Source organism: Phodopus roborovskii, unplaced genomic scaffold (genome assembly GCF_943737965.1).
Source record: "Phodopus roborovskii unplaced genomic scaffold, PHOROB, whole genome shotgun sequence".
NCBI classification, from domain to species: Eukaryota; Metazoa; Chordata; class Mammalia; order Rodentia; family Cricetidae; genus Phodopus; species Phodopus roborovskii.
Window position 1 is genome coordinate 378,437 of NW_026126416.1, and position 20,843 is coordinate 399,279.

A 20,843-nucleotide genomic window follows, 5' to 3' on the forward strand; every position below is an offset into this window, starting at 1 on the left:
CCAACTGAACCAACTCCTCTGCCTTCTGAAAGCTGGCTGGGTTTGGGCAGAGTCCCAGCAGATCTGACTGAGGGATGAGGTTGTGTTGAGAGCATTCTTTCTGCTACTCCCATTCTAAAGGCTGCAGCTGACTGGTTCCTTCCTTATCCTGTCATGGAGCTTACAAGCCATTCTGTTTTCAGGTTCTTGTGACAACCTAATCCCATAGAAGCCTTGGGTTTAGGAACAACACTACACTATTCCCTTTCCTTCTTGTCTCCTGAATTCACTCTCTAAAATTCCCTGTAAATAAGCTTTCTTTACTTGTCTTCTTTAAGTGTGCCATCTTTTCTCTGCTAAGACAATAACTCTAAAATACAAGTTATGGAGATACTGGAGAATATGGGGAATTAGGATCTCCAGAAGAGAGAATGGGCTCTTTAGAAGCCTAACATGCCCACTCTAGGGCATGTACTATTGTCCCCTTACATATCTTTCCTCCTCTCTCATACTCATGGTTAAATATATCCTACAATTTTTTTCTTAATAAACTACAAGTTTGCTGAAAAAAAGGAAGAGGAGGAGGGAAAAATTTTTATTCTCAAGAGTTTATACCCCACTTATAGGAGTCAATAAATATGCCAGCACACAAACCAAATCCACTTCCAGCTATAACCTATACCATTAAGGGAGCATGCAGTGTGAGGAGGGGTAGAATATATGGGCTGAAACTGTTTTTTAAAAATTGGTTCAAAAAATCCTTTATGGGGAGATGACAGGAAGGCATTAAAAAACTGGAATCCATGACACTGGTTACTGATGAAATATAAGAAATAAAAAAGTAAAAGGAATCAAAGGTAGCCCCCAATTTTCTACCTGAGTAACTTAGGAAATAGTCACATGTAGTAGATAAGAAATAGGCCTGTGTTCTCTGGCAGAGGTTGCAAACTCTGGATATGTCAAGTGATAGGAGATGTCATTCTATAAATGTGTTTCTCGTATTGGTTAATGAATAAAGCACTATTGGCCAATATGAAAGCAAGATAGGTGGGACTAGGAGACTAGGAGGAGAGAGAAGATAGAACGGGGGAGATCCAAGATGGAGGACAGAGAAAAGAATGCCAGCCCCTCTCTCCGGTAAGATGAGACCATGTGGAAATACTTAGATTAATAGAAATGGGTTAATATTTAAGACAGAGCTAGCCAATAAGAAATGATAGTAACTGGCCAACAGAATTATATCTAATACAGTGTCTCAGTGTATTATTTGGGGCTGGCACAGTGGTGAGACATGGCTGGCAGAAAAACATACTCATAACAGTCTTGCTCCTTCTTTTGGTAAGAAAATGTTACCAAAACTATGTTACGCATAGTTATCGGTTCACTTTGTGCCAGTAAAAGTTTCCCCCAGCAACAGAGGTTGAGTCCTCACAAGAGACAACATGGCTGGCTAAGCTAAAGACTTATGCCCTCTACAGAAATTCTGTGTACTGATCCCTGACCCTAACATTGTAATTTGTAATAATCTGAGGGCAGTCTGTTTCCTTTAGGAATGGTTGGTAGCTAAAATAACAGTGTGTTTATATAACTAACATCTCATGCCTTTGAATGAGTAGGAGAATGTTCACACTCAAACATAATCACTGTAAGAGAAATGTGGTAATTATTTGTCATCCTCAAATAAACTTGTCTGGGAGCTTCAATTAATAAACATATATCCACCTGGAGTGATGGCCCAGTCAGTAAAATGCCTGCAGTCAGCACAAGCATGAGAACTTCCTCTAGAATCTCTAGTGCCCATGTGCATGGTGATGAGTGCCCATGACCCTAATGCTGGATGACTGTGGCAAAAGGCAGATCCCTGGAACTCACTGGCCAGCAAACCTAGACAAATGCTGAGCTCCAGCATTTGTCTCAAAAAGTGAGGTGACAACTAAGGAAGACACCCAACATCAACCTCTGGCTTCTATATTTGAGCATGCAAAACACACACACACACACACACACACACACACACACACACACACACACCATGCACCTGCACACATGAAAACATGAGAGAAAGAACAAACGAGTGGGAAAGGAGCCTATGTCTACAATGAAAACTATCAAGCAGCAGAGAAAACACTACCCTTCATCCCAGACTTATAGGTCTCGGCCTGCTGCTATTTTTCAAGGCCCCACCAAGATTGTACTGTTGATTCTGCTACTAACACCTAACCTCCCAACATCTATGTCAGAAATAACGATTGGCATCAGAGGATCCTCTCCGCAACTCCAACCATGCTACATCTGAAGAAGACTCTACCACTGTCCGGGATGCTATGGAAACCACTGGCTTCCAGTCAAATGAATCCAAAAGGGGTCCTTTGCAAGTACTCACTACTACACTGTCATCTACAAAGGGTCCTTTGCAAGTACTCGCTACTACACTGTCATCTACAAAGCAACTTGTTGCAAAGGTGAATTAACATTACCCAAGGACAACTGCTGTTTCAAATAATATATTTTACTTCAAAATATGGCTGTGTCCACAAGATCCTCCCCACTCTATTTTAAGACATGAATCTAATAAACAGCGCAGTGGTTTGCTTACCCACTGTTACTTCTTGTTGAGTGTCTTTTTCTTTGTTACTATTTTTAGCAATGCTTTTAGCCACAAGAGTGAGTCTGAGAGCAGGCAGAAGTAAATTCAGAGAAGATAGATCATGGCTTGAACTTATTCTCAAAGGATGAAAACCAAAAGAGCCTTTTTGTTTTTAAAGGAGCATTTTGATCTGGCAAGCTAACTGCCAGTTTGGGGAACCTTAAAAAATTTTTTTTAGTTTAGTTACAGTGTTCATGTTATAGAGCTCCATGTTGATAACCAGGAATTTATAAGCTTCATGGAAGATCTTTGAAGAGATTAATAGTTGAATGAAAATCACCACGGGATTCAGATATTAAATGGCCTGGTATAAACTTCAACTCTGCCCCTTACTGTTTATTCCAGCAGACAAATCACTTAACCTCTTGAGACTGTAATTCCTGTTTAGAAAACGAAGAATTGGAATGAGTCCACAAAGCACTTTCCAGTACTGACAGCCCATTACCCTCTTTGTTCTAACTTAATCCCCCACTGTATGCCAAAACCCAACATATACTAAGGAGAAATCCAACACGTGGCGATATGGATAAATTTAGAAACACACTTTTGATAAGTGTTCAATATTTTGCTTTGAGCTAACTCCAAGAAAATGTTTGCAGGTGTGTGTGGACATATGATGTGGTGGATGGGTTGTGGTGTACTCTGTGTGTGTGTGTAGTGTGTATATTGTAGGTTTGTGTGGTATGTGTGTGCATGTATGTGTGGTGTGGTGTATATAATGTGTTTCTGTGGGGTGTATGTGTGTACATGTGGATATGGATGTGGTGTGTGTGTGTGTGTATTGTCTTAATTCTAAAGATTTCAAAATAAAGGAACACAATATTTATGGGCCTGGGTCAACATTCATGTGAATTTTTCATCTTTTTCCTAGAATTTCTGTCCTTGGGACACATGGAACCCATCTTCGTTTCATTGGTAAGAGCTTGGGTTGGAACATGAAACTTGGGAACACCTGAGTCAGAATCTCAGAGAGCCTGAACAATAGTGGGCTTTCAATTGACTTTCAGATCTCAACTTTACCAAGTTTTCTTAGTAACAAAGGACTTGCAAACAAAGCTGGTGATTAAATGTCTTAAATGCCATTTTTTTTTGTATGTGTCTTCCTTAATTAAAAGTCATTTTCTTGAGTCACTCTCTGCTTAGTATAATGCTTTTATTGTGGCATTGCTTTAATTTTACTGTGGAAAAAATATTATGCCAATTTCCTTAACCTTAGAAGTCTTGGAGTGGAAAATTCTGCAGACATACACACTTGTCAATAAATTTGAAAATAAAATTGTATTTTTAAACTGGGAGGAATGGGGGGAGGGGGAACTGTGGTCTGGATGTAATGTATGAGAGAAAAAATTTTTAAAAACTGTATTTTTAAATAGTGTAGGTCCCTATCACACGAATGATGATGTTGAGAAACAGCCATTTAGAAAAATGTGCTCTGAAAAAAATGCAAAATTGCATCTGATGCCAAAGGCAGTTCTGTAGCTAAATACTCTAAATATACATATATTCAGAATACTTTGGTCCTAAATAAAATTAAAATCAGGATACCATTGCACTGGGAGTAACTAAATATTTTATATATTAATTAAATGTATTGTACCACATTTACAAAATGGAAGGCAACCCACTGCAAGGTACGTTTTATTGTTTTGGTGTTTTGGTGGGGGGTTGGTTGTGACAGATGAACATATTCATTTGGTAATTTTTTTAAGGTTGAAAAACTGTATGTACTCTATAATCCTTATTTTGTATGCCCATGTGTTTAAAAATTCTAAAAATAAATAATATAAAATTGTGGAATCAGACACTAGACCAATGGCTCGGTGGGTAAAAAGTGCCTAATGACCTGAGTTCAGATCCCACCAACCTCCAAATGCCTATAACACTAACAGTGTTGGGGAGGACACAGGAGGACAGCTGGGGCCTGGGCCTGCCAGCCTGCAGTAGAATATTAAGATATGTTACATTTGTTTAAGCTGTGGAATATTTGTTTAATGGTGCAAAGATGTGTTGCATTCTTTTATGTTGCATTTGTTTAACTCAGTGAAGCTGTGTTACTTTCCCTGTCTAAAACACCTGATCCGTCTAATAAAGAGCCAACTGGTCAATAGCAAAGCATGATAAAGGATAGGCAGGGCTGCCAGGCAGAGAGAATAAATAGGAAAAATCTGGGAAGAGAAGATAAAAGAGCAAGAGGGAGGAAGAGGACACCAGGAGCCAGACATCCAGCTACACAGCAAGCCATGGAGTAAGAAGTGAAGAAGCAGAAGCATATATAGAATAGAAAAAGATAAAAGCCCAGAGGCAAAAGGCAGACAGCATAATTTAAGAAAACATGGCTAGAAATAAGCCAAGCCAACGCCAGGTTTTCATAAGAAAGAAGAAGACTGGTCCTCCCAAAGAGCCAAAGAGTAAACAAACAAAAAAACTATACCACCCAGTTCAACAAAAGTCCCTGTCTTGAGGAAATAAGATAAGACAGTGATGGAGCAGGGCACACAAAGTCCTTATCTGGTCTCCATATGTGTAAACAAGTACATGCACCTCTCTCACACATATCCACACACCACACGCCTGCACACGAAAGAACTATGGAATCAATTTTGAGAAAAGTGTTTTTCTTTACTGTTAATGTTATACAGCTGGGCTTTTTTTTTTTTTTTTTTTTTTTTTTTCCAGGGGACCGTCTTTTACTCTGGAATTACTCAGTCTTACCTTACTTCCTCACCTTAGCTCCACATTACCCTTATCGAAATTCATAGGAAGCTAAAATTGTATTATTCCATTTCTCCTCACACTTAATTTTTAAAACTTCATAGATGAATTACAGTTAAAATCTAGGATCTAAAATAGATCTGTCTCTGGTTTGTTTTTCTACTTAATGAGGAAGTATGCTGATCTGATAGCATTTAATATAAACTAATTCAATATGAATCAACTTGCAACATACTGTAAGTCTTAGATGCTACAAGTTTAAAGCTGATGTTACTTCCTTCAATGATGGCAAAAGAGGAAGCCTACCCACGCACTGGCTCAATTCCTGGCCCTTCAGTGTGGGGACACCCTGCCCCTTCCAGCCTACAGCAAGGAAAAACAATGGGTAACAACCATGAGAAGATTTTGTAATGATTTTTCTTTGTCTTGTTTTTTTGGTGTGTGAGTGCATGCGTCCATGAGTAGTGCTGTGTGTGTGTGTGTGTGTGTGTGTGTGTGTGTGTGTGTGTGTGTGTAAGACATGGTACTTGATCTGAGTGCAAGTAGTTGGATAAACATGGAGAATGGCATTAAACTGCACACTAACAAATATATCTATATACTGATATTATAGTAGACTCTACAGTGTGTGCCTAGTAGTGCTGAGACCGATTTAACTGAGTCTACATTCACTATTGGTTGCTAGGACTCTATTAGCATTCCCTCTTCAACATGCATTCTGCTGACTGGAGTTTAGCCTATGAGCTTCGTCTCCACTTTCTCCCCACTCGTATATCTCACTGACTTCAAAAACTGCAGCCTTCTTGCCTCCAGGAGGAAACGCATTGTGTTTTGTGTCCAGTGTTCATCCCCATTGCCTTGCCCTCCTTCCTTGGGTCAGGCCAGATGTAGACCTCACTGGAGCTAGACTCCATCCTTCTCTATCTCCTTTGCTGTCTGCTACACTTTTCCACCTCAGGAATTCCCTTCTCCGTGGATTATGTGCACTCTGGCTCCTTGCATGGGCTCTCCAAGAGGTCATCAAAAAAAAAAGGTATTTAGTTTGGGGAAATAATCTTATTTGCTATCTGAATTATACAGGATCTAAAAATTAGTATTTGTCTTTGGGTATGTGTGTAACTGTGTCTATGGAAGGTTGATTAGTTATCAGGTGATGATGAGGAAATTCAGCCTTTCTGTTCTACATGATTGACTAGGCCAGGCCCTGGGATGCCACAGAGTCTGGCACACTGCCACTTCATTACTAATCACTGAGTTCCCACTGAGAAGGAATGGCTCCCAAGGCTCAACAAACTAGTAGGAATGGGATGAGCATTCCTAAAGGAGAAAGTGTTGGATGATTCTGTGTACAGTGACAGTGCCTGGCATGTTTCTTAACCATAACAGATGATCTGAACCAGAAGTTCTCAACATATGAGCTGTGATCCCCTTGGAGGCCCCATATCAGATATCCTACATATCCAATATTTACATTATGATTCATAACAGTAGAAAAATTATAGCTATGAAGTAGCAACAAAATAATTTTATGGTTGGGGATCACCACAACATGAACTCTATTAAATAAAGGCTTGCAGCATTAGGAAGGTTGAGAGCCACTGATCTGAACTCTTCTCCCTCTGAAAACATTTTTTCTGCTTATGCCTTCTCTGATTTGTACCCACTGTTCAAAGCTTGCTGGGCTGTCTGTCTTCTGTCTGTTAGGTCATCCCAAATTCCCCCACCTCAGAATTCCCACCACCTTCATATATCTCTGGTGACTGAGATCATCTTTCATGTTACAAGGCATTGTCCATGATATCATTTTGTGTCCCTTCTTTCCAACTCCTGTCTCTGCTGTCCGTATACGTGTGTGTCCCTTCCCTATATACCTGTCCCCAGTGTCTGTATGTGTCCTTTTCTTTAACTCCTGTCCTTGGTGTCTGTACATATGTAACCCTTCTAGGTCCTGTCCCTGCTGTTTTTATGTAGTGCCTTCCCTCTAAGTCTTGTCTCTGTGGGTCTATATGCACAAGTACCTTCACTTTAACTCCCTTGAAAAGGGTTATGCTTTACACAGACTCTTCAGCACTGAATATGTCAGAAATTAAACAAACATTGATCAATTGTGTTGACATGGATATTTATTGCACTCAAGTTTCAAAACAGCCAATCTTAATGCTGGTATCAGGATTTTGTGAGATACGATAATTAAGATATTTTTTCTGACTTAAGAGATTGTCAAATGATTGCTGGAATTGCCAAGGAGATAGTGTTTCTTGAAAGCAGAAATATTACATTTAAGCTCAACGAGGATTCATTTCTTGTATATAAACCCTTACTCTTCCCCTAGACACAAAATGGGATGACATAGCTTTTTATCTTTTCTCTACAAAAAACATAGAAAGGGTCTCAGTACCCCCCCAAAACATATGTATTTGCAGTGTGGAGGGGGAAATGGGGTGTTTGTAAAAAGGGGTCATTTTCTTCTATTAACAATTTTTGTGACTAATTTATATCTCAAAACATGTTCAAGAAGAGATATACTTTTGAAGTTCTGCAAATGTTGCCATTTTTGTTGTTTAGAGAGCACTATAAAGATTTTGTTTGTGTGTGTGTGTGTGTGTGTGTGTGTGTAGGTGCACATAGTGCAGGCCCCTGGAGCCTGGAACTGGAGTTGTGAGCTTCCAAATGTCGCTGGGAGACAAATCCCAGTCCTCTGCAAGAGCAGCAGCTCCCTTGACCACAAAGCCAGCTCTCCACCCCATTCTGAGGTTCTTGAGTAACTAGGAGATGGTGGCAATAGTACTCAGCCTCTGACTGAGTACTCTGAGTTATCAGAATGGCCAGTCTGCCCCAGGTCAACTGGAGCATGGTACAGAATTATCATGGCAGAGTGAGGTCAAGTCTACCATTAGAGGACACAACAAGGAAGTTGCCAAAGTTAGTCCACAGTGGAGGATTGGTCATCCCACTTCAGATGAGAACTGTGTGAAACTATCAACTAGAGGGCAGTCAAAATGTTTTCCAGGCCCTGGGAAGGACTCCCACCACCTACAAGAGTTCTGCAGGATTGAGTTCCTCAACAGTAAGCCAGGCAGGAACTCAACCTGCCCACCTCATATCTGAAGAGCCAGAACAATCATGATAAACAACAGAGAGCAAAGAGTACTCTCTGGCACAAGGCTGTCCCATGATGCCACCAAAGAAGCATGACTGACTGACCCATTTATGGCCAGTACAAAAGTAATGAAAGAAGTACTCTGAAGGGTATAAATTTATTTCTTTCCCCCACATGTCTCACAACCTGTCAGGATTTATCATTGTTTAATTCTATGATTGTTCTAGCAGGAGATAGTCAGGAGGTGACTGTTGACCCTCATAGGTCCTATGGCTCCATGACAATTCCAAGTACCTGCCCACTTGGGCGGGCAGCTCCCACGTTCCTCTTTTCCATATGCTACAGACTTCCCAGGGCATGTCAACCACAGCATTAGACAGTTAGCTAGGCATTGCTGGTGATATAGCATGGGGCAGGGACCGCAGCAGAGAGAGCAATTCTTCTTCTGCTCTCTGCTCCTGCACTCTTGCCGGATTTCTGACCCCAGGCCATTTATGTGCCTTACATTGCTTACAATGACATAATGTTGAGGACTAAATAAGGTCCTATGCACTGCATTTTCTGTTCTCAAAAAACCTAAACAGCCTCCTGCCTGGACATAAGGAACAACAGCCTATTAAACAGACTATGACTCAGTAATTTTCCTGAAGTGCAAATTGCCTGGCCCTAACAGATAGTTTTACCAGCAGTGCTGCCTGCTAGGATTCAGTTTCATCCCACTTATATGGGAATATACTGTTTATCCATCAAAGCAGTTTGGGCTGGGGCCCAGAACTTCTGAGACAGGCCAGTGCAGGCCCTTAAAAGGGCAAGAACAGAAAAGCCCAGGAGACAGATAGTAATCAAATGCTAGCAAATGAAACACTTTAAAAAAATGATTAGGAACACATAAGACAAGATAACATATATGATAACCATTTTCAATATAAAAAATTCTAAGTTACCACAGGGTTATTATAAAGCAAAGAGACTTCTCTCTTTTTGCTGTATAGAGTATTCAAAGATTTTTTTTTTAACTAAAAGATATTCTTACTAAGTTCAAGAATTTAAACCACAGGCATTCAATAAAACTTAGAAAAAGAAAACAAAACATCTCAACACGTGTGCTCAGACACGTGTTTATAAAGCAAAGCTAAACACAAAAAAACAGATAAATCAAGGCCCTTTAAGAGTCTGAAGAGTCATTGTAAAGGTTACAGTTCAAGCCCATTACTCTCTAACCATGGTTAATTAGTGAAAATAAGTAACCTGCCCTGTCAGCCAACTTGAAGACAGCCAATGACCATCAACACAAAGGACATCAGTCAATGTAAACAATTACTGGACACACACTGTTGAATGTATACATATGTATCTTTAGAGTTATGACTATTTGTATATTACACATTCACAGTATTCACGGGTATCTTTTTATATTTGTTTTATATTGGTTCTATATGCCAAAGAAAGCCTTTTCTGTTATTTCCAAGAACACACATACCACGCACAATAATTGTTAATACAGATGTAGATGAACTAGCTCATTAAGTACATAATGAATTACCTCTGCATTTCCTATTCACTCAGCAGAGCATCATGGATGTATGTTGACCAGCTTTGAGAAATTGGTAAGAATACCCAGTCATCTTTTAGGGTCTACCTTATGCCAGATTTGCTGCTGAAGGCACATGGAGAAAGGAGCAACAGGTTTCCCAGTCTCCACATGGGCTTTACTCCACCTCCACGTGTTCTGATGAGGAAATGGAAATGTAGACACCATCGGTGACAACACGTTGGTGGAATGTCTGGAAGCAGAACTTGTCATTTGAGACTTTTACGTAAAACATACACTTGCTTATCTTTTTGTACGGAAGTATTATTGTTCCCAAGTTGACTGTGACCTCTTTGAGAACAGATGACATCATTTTCTCTTTGTACAGCTGCTTCCTGCCCATACTTCCAGTAAGTATTTGCTACTAAGTTAACCATGATATTAATTAGTAAAAAATTACTATGAGGATTAGAGAACATGATGGTCTTAAAATGTTCCCTGAAAAGGGAATTCAATTCACCACTCCCTGATGACCTGCAGGCTCATCAATATAAGGCACTGAAGGCAATATGGTGCACCTACTGAGCCTAGGTTAGGTAAAGCTCCAGCTGACACTCTCCTGAACTCCTTGCTGATAAGTGAGAAGTTTGGCTAGAAAGACCACATGCAGAGATCACATAAAGCTAAACAGAGATCACATAAAGAGAGACACCCAAGGATCCCCATAGCCTAGGTCATACTGTCTCTGAACCTCTCACCCTCAGTTTTAAGACCTTTACTCACTGTAGAGATAAACTTTCTCCTCTGTGTCCCATTGAAATCACAACCCACAGAAACCAGGAAAGCAAGGTTGTGTTGGGCCACTGCTGTTTGTGATATTTTGTTGCACAGCTTTAAGTAACCAAAATGAACAGTTAAATAACTTTCCAAAATGACAGAATAACAATATCAAAGTACCGGAATAATGCAAAATTAAATGTTATTAAAATCATTGTCTTTGTTAAAACTGTCATTCCCAGAAGACATTTTATTAAACAGAGTCTAAAGTCTTGCATTCTGCCTTAGTTTTATCATGATCTTTTAAAAATCAGTATTTACTTTGATCTATCTTCATGCTAAGCACTTAGCACATACTATCTTGGAACAAAGCATAGGAATGCCTTGCAGACGTGTGAGAAGGACATGAACATCAAAGGTTGGTAATGCCTCTTGTAGGCTAACACAACTACCAGCTTGTTTTCCAAAAGAGTAAACTGAGTTTTGGAGACACTAAGATCCTTGAAGTCACAAATCAGAATAAAGAATTGGATGAAGTTATGTCTAACTATGCATCCAATACATGTGTCTCTCTTTGTTCTTTGGCCAGTCGGTTGAGTTGTCTGAAGCTTAGCTTGGTCCCCTTATAAAGTGATTATAAATAAACACTCTGCCACAGTATCATAGTCTCAGAAGGACCAAATGGGGTAACTCATTAGCAACTACTCTATAAATAGTACGTAAATTAGGATGAATTTAGAACTATAACTTTCAAAAGCACTTCAAACTAATAAATATTTAACCTATTCCTATTTTTGAGTCATTGGATACAGAACGCTTCAAAATAAATTACGATGTATATGCTGTATTTCAATGAGTTCAGGGGGAGATGTCATCTTTGCAGCAAGATGCACGTTAATTATTCAAACCCTCTGCAAGCACAAAGTAATCTGACACTACAGCCTTCAAACGTGGATCCTTGGAGACTGAGTTCTTCTCCAGGCCTACTTTCTTCATTTGTGTGTTTTATATCATTTACAGGAAGAAATGGTATTGTGTGTTCATTTATTTGAGGGAAAGAAAAGCGATACCTTTTCTTAGATTCTCAAAAGGATCTAAGACTCAGAAAAGGTCAAGCGCCTCTGTCCTGGAATATAAATAGAAACAGGAGAAACATGAAATGTCATCTTCCCCAATCATCCAACTCAAAGTTACTCCTGCCCAGAGTATGCTGCAATATCTCCAGAAATATCATGTGTCCTGTCCTTCACATTTTATCTCTAGGGAAAGTCATTTTTCCTGCAATTTTTGCAACCTTTGGGCTAAATTCCTGCACCTTACAAAATCTGTTCCAAATTTTAACAGTTGATATTTACCACAAGCTGGAACTTTGGTCCCTGTCTTCATCTTTAAAATACATAAAGATGGTATCATGCTCTCCCCTTGGCCTAATTTATACAATCTGCCTGCCTATAAAAGAGCCTCACAAGAGTCCAATGTCCTTGGTGTATTACAAGTCTGGTGTAGACAGTGATTAGCATCCTTACAAATGATCCATAACATGAGCTACACAATCCACAACCTAATTCCCTGTAACTAGTCTGTGTGAATATGAACCTGACATTCTAACATTCTGTAAATATTAACAAGGAAATGCCACTGTATTCATACAATCTCAATTGAAAAGAATGACACAGATCGAAAGGTCACTGAAGGGTCAGATTCAGGTGAGAAACAAGGAAGTCAGGATTGTTAAAAGAGAAAATAAGAGAGAACTTTCCATAATTAGTTTTTACAGTTATTAAATTTTTAAAAGGAATTCTCTACAGTACTTGGACACACACATACACACACTGGGGCTTTCACATTTAAATACCATTTGTCACTACCATAGTAGAAGACAATGCTATACAACTTAAATTTATCTATTTTTTTGTGAGTTAACAAAATTATTTTAGGGCAACAATAACAACATTATATATGAAAGAAATAAACTTCCAACAATCATAGTGCCTAGAACTACATATGTAAAGCTTCTTTTCAAACATATTTAATCAAATTATATCATATTTTGCCTTCTTTTTAAATATGTCTCTCTCTTCCTCCTTTTCTGTTTCTCCAGTGTCACAAGAATTTGGGAAATATTTCAGTTTTTAACCTCATATAACTCTGCCTTTCTTCTTCTTCTTTTTAATCACTCAAGCAAAAAGGAATTAGTGAGCAGTGTTTCCCATTGGGATTGCCTTGCTAGTGAATTAAACTTCCCATGACAGACAGATAAAAGTGCAAATACCACCAAAGTCCAACTTGGTGAACCAATGGATTGTATTGGGGTTACTTACAAGATGATGAGTGAGAGGCTGAGGGAAGGAGCAGAAACAACTCAAAGACAGCTGCATCACTAAAGCCCCACCCCAACACAGGTGATAGCTCACAAAAGATAGAAACCTGGACCACACTGCACAGCCTGCAGGCAGCTGTTGGATAATGTTCTTTCCAAATGACTCTGGCCTAAACATCTTTCAGGCAGCTTAGTTGGTTTCTGCTTCTTCTGGGCAGTTTGGTCTGATCTCAGAGTCTGAGTGACTCTCTGCAGCTTGGAAGGGAGGAGCCCAGTGAATCTGGTCAGTTGTTGGGACTTCCTGAAGAAATTTTGAGTTGTTTATCTTTCTGCTTAAAGAGTACTTTTCTGTGCCCTCCTTTCGTGTGATTTACTATTGGATATCACGTTACATTTCAATACAGGAAAGGCCATGGTAAGTGGATTTTTCATGCCAAGGAAGGTTTGCTTGGCTACAATTCAGAATGCTTATGTATAATGAGGACTAACCATATGATTTGGCAAAATGAGTTCAATTATGACTTTGACAAGAACTGCTGTAAAGGAATTGTGGCTACAGTGAATTGCTTAAAATAGCTGTCATAAAGAAGATGAAAGGGTAGGTAGACCATTTTATGAGGTAACGTCATCTGTGACAGTTGTGAAGGGAGGGATTTAATTAAGAAGGAAAATTTATAGCAAGTATATTTGTATGAAATTAGGAACAGTTCATTACAGTAGGAAAGTGAACAGTGAATGATGAAAAATTATAACTACCGGAGGCAAGAGTTGCCTGCAGTGAGCATGCAGACAGTTCACCAAGAGTGACAGCAAGGAAAACAGTGTGGGGGCCCAAACAAAACAGGAACATCAGCAGGAGCAAGAGGGTACATGTGGAGGCATCTGCCATTTACTCCAAAGAGCAGCACAGGGGGTGTAGATAAGTATGAGAGAGGAGTGCTCATTTAGGGAGAAGAAAACAAATAGGTTTGTTGCCGGAAGCTCTGAAGGATGAACTAAAGTGGTTAAATTAGAGGTGAGGAGTTTAAAGGGCAACGAGTCAACATGTTTGTGTGCTTTTCTTAATAAGATAAATAGTTGGATGCACAGATAATAGATAGATGGATAGACAGACAGATAGATGATAGATAGATAGATAGATAGATAGATAGATAGATAGACAGACAGACAGACAGATGATAGACAAACAGACCTATGTAAAAGGGCCAAATACAACTGGAGTTTCTGGAGTTTGAGTAGATGCATACAACAGACAGGGAAAAAAACAGAGCAATATCCTCCCAGGACTCTCTGTCCTCTGGCACACTTACCTTCTCCTTGAAATTGGCAGGTTATGATGAGATAACCCCCACACAATGGTATTATGTGCTGTGGTCTATAGGCTCCTAATCTGAAGGAGATAATTGTATGTATGCCTGACCCAGTCAACCAAGCCTTCAAGAAAGGGTTAAGCCTTCCTCCTGCTTCCTTTTGCTGGCCTTCTAGAAACAATTCGGTGTAAGCCTACAGATGCAAAGAATAAATTCTACTTCCAGCTCTATGAGTTTAATTAATGCAGTTGTAAAACCTAAGGAGATTTAGCTAAGGACTTGAACCTTTGTCAACTACACAATAACACATGGGTGTGGTTTTAAGACACCAAGTCTTGGAAGATTTAGAAAACAAATATTGAGGGAGAGAGGAAAAAGAGTGAATGTTAGAGAAAGACTGGTCATAAAGAAGACGCAAAAAGAGTCCAAGAAGGAGGGAAGTGGTGCATGAGAGAGGTGAGGTACATTGGGTGAATGGATCAATACATTTGTTTATCAATGTTCACTATTTAAAATGTGTTTGATTCCATACTAGATGAGGCTTCAAGGAAAAGTGTACTCTTCTTGGTAGAGGAAGAACTGCCTTACCATGGTATTGTGACAGTTCTTCCTGGCATGAACAGTGGCCATTACAAGGCCATGGTGATGTCTGCACCTCAGTGTGCTTTGGAGCCCCAGAGAGGGAAGTATGTCTCATGCCACAGCACCATGCAGAATGTCTTTGGGTATACTGAGCTTTCTGAAGTGCTCTGGCTCAGCTCCTACAGTCACAGAAAAGTGCAACTATTGATTTGATGCTGAACTTTACAACCTCTTTGTGCAATCTCAGCAGAGGAACATCCCTTCCAAAGAGCCTGAAGCAGAAATGAGGAGCGTGTTTTCAAGAAACGTCACTGGAATGCAGACACTGGTGCAAGGACAGGAACTGGGTGTTGCTGGAAGAAGCAGCAGCTATGCTCCTGCTAGCGCGGATCCTGAACGTAGAAAAGATGTTCAATATAGGCAGCAATGTAGACACAGCTCTGCCTTAGACCAAGAGAGGGTTAACCAGTGTTCCAAAAGACTTCATCAAAAGACCAGGCTTCAAAGGGACTTGAAATGACATCAAATCCTCAGAAATGCTCTCAAGTTGAAATCAATTACCAGCACCATTGTGCACTTGTTTTTTCCTTTTGGCCAAGCTATTCTCTTGTGTGGTCTTCCAACACCGCATCTATGACCAGGAACCTTCAGAAATGTGAAACTGTTCAAAACAAAATTATATTTAATTCAAAATAGTAAAACTCTGCTATTATAGCCCTTATGAGAAACAGTAGAGCGTCACAGATGATCAAAAAACAAAAAAAGAAAAAAAAAAAGAAAAAAAGAAAGAAAGAAATCAAAGGAACTGAGGCTGTTGTAACACGGAAAAGGTTAGAAATCACTTGCTCAAATCTTTAGTAAATAAATACATAATGAAGTTTCCGATCTTATACTGTGCCAGCAGTGGGATTTATCGTCAGTTCATTCTAATGAAATGGTACAGAGCTAACAGGGAACTTCAGGAAACAGTATTTTCCCTAAATGCATCAAAGCATCATTGTTCATTAAGCCCTGGTTGTTGTCCTTCAAAAGCTGTTTTGTGCACTAGAAAATAGTCCACATAGTGCTTTTTTTCTTTTCTTTAGTTGGCCTTAACTATTACATACAAAGCCATAGTTATAAGGGAACACTCAGGTACAAGAAAAGAAAATTCTAGAAGTAAGAAAAAGGTAGCTAACTGGAGTTTTATAATATTGGTTTGTACCAATATATTGCTTCTGGAAAAACAAATTTTGAATTATTTTGACAATAATATGAATTGCAACAATCATCCTAGGGTTTCTAATGAGCCTCAATCTTTACGTCTGCCTGCTGTCTATAACCTGACGCCATAATGAGAGAAATGTTTGACAAAGGTGATCCCAGCATGCATGGTTTTTACTTCAGAAACCCACCTCTGAAGTTTCTTATCTCCTCCCTTCTGCTCCTTCCTGACTTCTCCTTCTCAGCTTGAGCCCCTTGCCATGCAAGGGTCTATACCTGCACCATGAATGAGCAAGCTTCTTCCACACTTGGTTGCAATGTCAATATCATCTGAAAACTGCCTCAGATGCAACCTCAACTCTGATCCCAAATCCAAAGTGTGTGTGTGTGTGTGTGTGTGTGTGTGTGTGTGTGTGTGTGTGTGTACATATACACCACACATATTGGTGTTTTGATATATGTTTACACTATGAAATGGTGACCACAGTCAAGCCAGCTAATATATCCAGAACATCACGTTGCTGTTCTGGTGAAACACTTAAGATCAACCTTCTTAGTATACAAATGTGAAGTGACACTATAGTTAGAATTATTCCTTAAATACAAATCTAGTTGAGTCATTTCTCTGCTTGTTGCTTTCAAAGCCTCCTGCTGTATTTTGATTAAGTCCAAACTCCTCACAATGGAGTTCTGGAGATCAACTGGAGCTCTAGATCCCTCACCTGCTAAACTCCAGGCATGCTGGTGCTTATTGGCAATGCCCTGTCCTCCTTCCAACAGATCTTCTGCCAGCTGCCTCCTCACACAAGTATCTTCCCAAACACTCCAGCTTAGACATTCCCATTCATCATGTGTCCTCTCATCATACTCTCTGGCCTCTTCCTTTGCTTTACTTCATCACAGAATTGCATGATATTTAAAAACAACTTTCTACGTGTTTTATTTCCTTGTTATAAACTCTCTAATGGCAAGGACATAATGCCAAAAATATTACCTCACGCTATAGATAGCCATTTTGTTGTATTATTTTAGACATTGGAAACTAAAGTTTCTGGCACGATAGTTTTCAGTTGATGATATTAGTAATACAAACACAGCAGCTTAAAATATTTGTTATCAGAGTACAAGGTAATCCTACATTCAAAACAACTGGACAAAGCAGCCCTACAGACTACAGCCAGGATTTCTGAATCTTCTTCGAATCCCCCATGACAGCGCCCCTTACCAGCAGGAAGTAGTTTGGAAAGAACGACACCCAAATTCCCAAATATTGTGTATAAATGTTTGTTTTCATTTAATTGGACTTTGTTATATAAAATAAAATAAAATAATAAAATAAAAAAATATTTGTTATCAGAGTTAAGTTTCTGCTCATGGAAGAAGCCATTGCTTTGTACACTTTTTGGCTTCTTATCTATCACTCCAGTCAAAGTATATCATTTAACACCCTGGGTCCAGCTTCCCATCTCCTGACTATTACTCTTCCTGTGTCTTATAAAGACCTGAATCCATCTGAATAATTCAGGGTACCATCCTTCTCAGGGTCCTTAATTTAGTCAACTTTACAACACAAAACCTCTTTTGTCACATCAAGCAGAATATTCACACATTCTGGAGCTGAGACATGGATATCATGACTGGAGGGGTCAGGCCATTATACAATAATCTGTCACAGGAATGTTCATCAGTTAGCTCATCATCAATTAGAGAATAAGTATCAAGGATTGGCCTTAATTTTGAGATTTTTGCCACTCCATTGTGCAAATTCTATTGCCAATGATGTTCCTTTAAGTTTAGGTGTGTTGCCACTCATGTAATGTGAGCAAAGCCGAAGAGAAGGCTGGGGACTAGATTGGCAGCAGCCTTGGTTCTGCCTTATCAACTTCTCTTCCCTATCAGGTATTTTGATAGCCTCTATGGCAAGAACTTTAAGTCCCCAAAGAAATAAATTGAAGACTATATCAGAAAATGGAAAGATCTCTCGTGTTCATAGGTAGGTAGAATCAACACAGTAAAAATGGCAATCTTACTAAAAACAATCTACAGATTCAATGCAATACCCATCAAAATCAAAGCACAATTCTTCACAGAACTTAAAAGAACAATACTCAATTTCATATGGAAAAACAAAAATCCCAGAATAGCTAAAACAATCCTGTACAATAAAGGAATTTCCAAAGGAATCACCATCCCTGACTTCAAACTCTACTATAGAGCTATCATAATAAAAACAGCTTAGTATGGGCATAAAAACTGACAGGTGGGTCAATAGAATTGAGACAAAGACCTTGACATTAAACCATACATCTATGAACCCCTGATTTTTGATAAAGAAGCCAACATGATACAATGGAAAAAGGTAAACCTCTTTAACAAATGGTGCTGGCATAACTGGGTGTCAACATGTAAAAGATTGCAAATAGATCCATATCTATCACCATGAACAAAACTCAAATCCAAGTGGATCAAGGACCTCAACATAAATTCAGTTGCATTGAACCCAATAGAAGAGAAAGTAGGAAGTTGCCTTGAATGCATTGGCACAAGAGACCACTTCCTAAATATAACACCAGTAGCACTGACACTGAAAGCAACAATCAATAAATGGAACCTCCTGAAACTGAAAAGCTTCTGTAATGCAAAGGACACTGTCAACAAGACAAAAACAACAGCATACAGACTGGGAAATGATCTTCATCAACCCCATATCTGACAGAGGGCTGATCTCCAAATTATATAAAGAAACTAGAAATCAAATACTATAATAACCCAAGTGAAACATGGGTACACAGTTAAATAGAGCATTCTCGATAGCATGTCACAGGCTATCCTTATCAGTGAGTGTACAGACTTGCTGCCTGTATACAAATAATGCACTCATGAAAATGTCACGTTTGCTGGAGGCAATGACTTATAGGACTCTGAACTACGTGAAATAGTAGGAGAGCCTCTGTCATTCTCTAAGCACTTGTTTCTCCCATTCATTCCCATGTTTATCATCTCAGTCATTTTTTGATAAAGAAATTGGTGTTCATGAGGGTGTAGAGTGAATCTATGAAAGTCCAAATGAAAAAAAGGAGAGGCTAAAACTGATCCAGGTGCCTCTAAAGGTCACACTTTTTCCTATATTCTCAAATTCCTGTCCAAGCAAAAGAGAGATTCCCTGCTGAATCTTCATATATTACTAATAAGTATGACAGGGAATAAAGGAAACATGGAACACTAGTGAATTGTTTTCTGAATTTTTTTCCTTTGGGGATTTCAAAGGTAAGACAGTAGTGTGGGCAGATTTTGTAAATTAAAACCCTTGTGTGGTTGGCCTAGTGCCTAGAAGACTGTGAGTAGTAAATACATTTAGAACAAATCTGCAGATTTTGCCAGTGTATGACATATTGTTCACTTCTTCTGTGAGATTACATGGGATTAAGTTGGGGACAAAGAAGTTAATCCAAGGAAAATACTAATAGCAGGATTCTGAAGCAGGCCAGGTAAGGCACACTCGTCATCACGGTGCTCCACACCCTGGTGGGAATGATGCCTTTTGATGAAGTAGTTACCAGGTGGTAACAACTAGTGTGCTCATCTACCAGGAATGGCTCAGAAGTCCTTTTACTGTGATTTAATCTCTGAACTCACCACTCCATTCCCCTGTCACCACCAATAGATGTAATTTACACATAAAACTAATATGAATTGAATCTGTGCAATGAAATAAACTGTTGAACTCTGTGGGTATAAGATTATTAAAAAAAAAAAAACTAATTCCTGCCTTAAAGAGAACAACAATCTAGCTTTGTTAAAAATAGGTAGTAAAGTGTTAACTCTAGGATCTTGGCATATGTTATCATTTATAACTGGACCATGGATTCAGGGTAGGTTAGTGACCTCAGCCTCATGGTCAGTAGAGATGGAGTCACAGAAGACTTCAGGGAAAAGGGCATTTAAGGGATATTTAGATTCTTTAAAATTTGGAGGGAAAGGTAGGAGATGGGTAGAGAAACTAGGATGTTCTGGGATAGAAGCACTAACATGAGCAAAGGCATAGAGATATGGGGGGGCTTTTCTTTTTCCTGCTGTCATCTCCCAGATATACATCTCCAGTCCATCACTCCCATGGAATCTTCTAAGGAGCCACTGTGTACCCAGCTGCCTTTCCTCATGTGAGTCAAAAAGACCTAACTGAAGCAGTAGTGGAAAAAACAATCACAGACTTTACCCATCATTAAGTTAAAACTAAACACTATAGTGTGTGTTTTTTTTAAAAAATATATTCATAAACCATAGAAATAAAAACATGAGGTAAATAATCAAGGGGCAAACATGAATTCTCAAACTTAGCTTTCCTCCCTCATTTTGTATTAGTTTATCTACCCATCAATTAATCTGCAGTGTGAAAAGGTCCATAAAAAGGGAATCCCCTGAACAATCACATCAACAGATGATTAAAAGTTTGACCAAATAGAATGCTTTATTTGCACTGCAAGCTTATCTGGGGATAAGTATCATGGAAATAAAGTATTTCCAAGTCTAAATGTCAATGTGAGTGCAAAAATAGCTTCCTGGAGTGTTTCCCTCAAGCAAAACAAGTCTTTCTCCAAGGTCAAAATATCAGGGACATTCAGTGTTTAAAACAAGGATGGAAAACTCTGCCATAAACCCCAAAATATTGGCAGAACTATGGA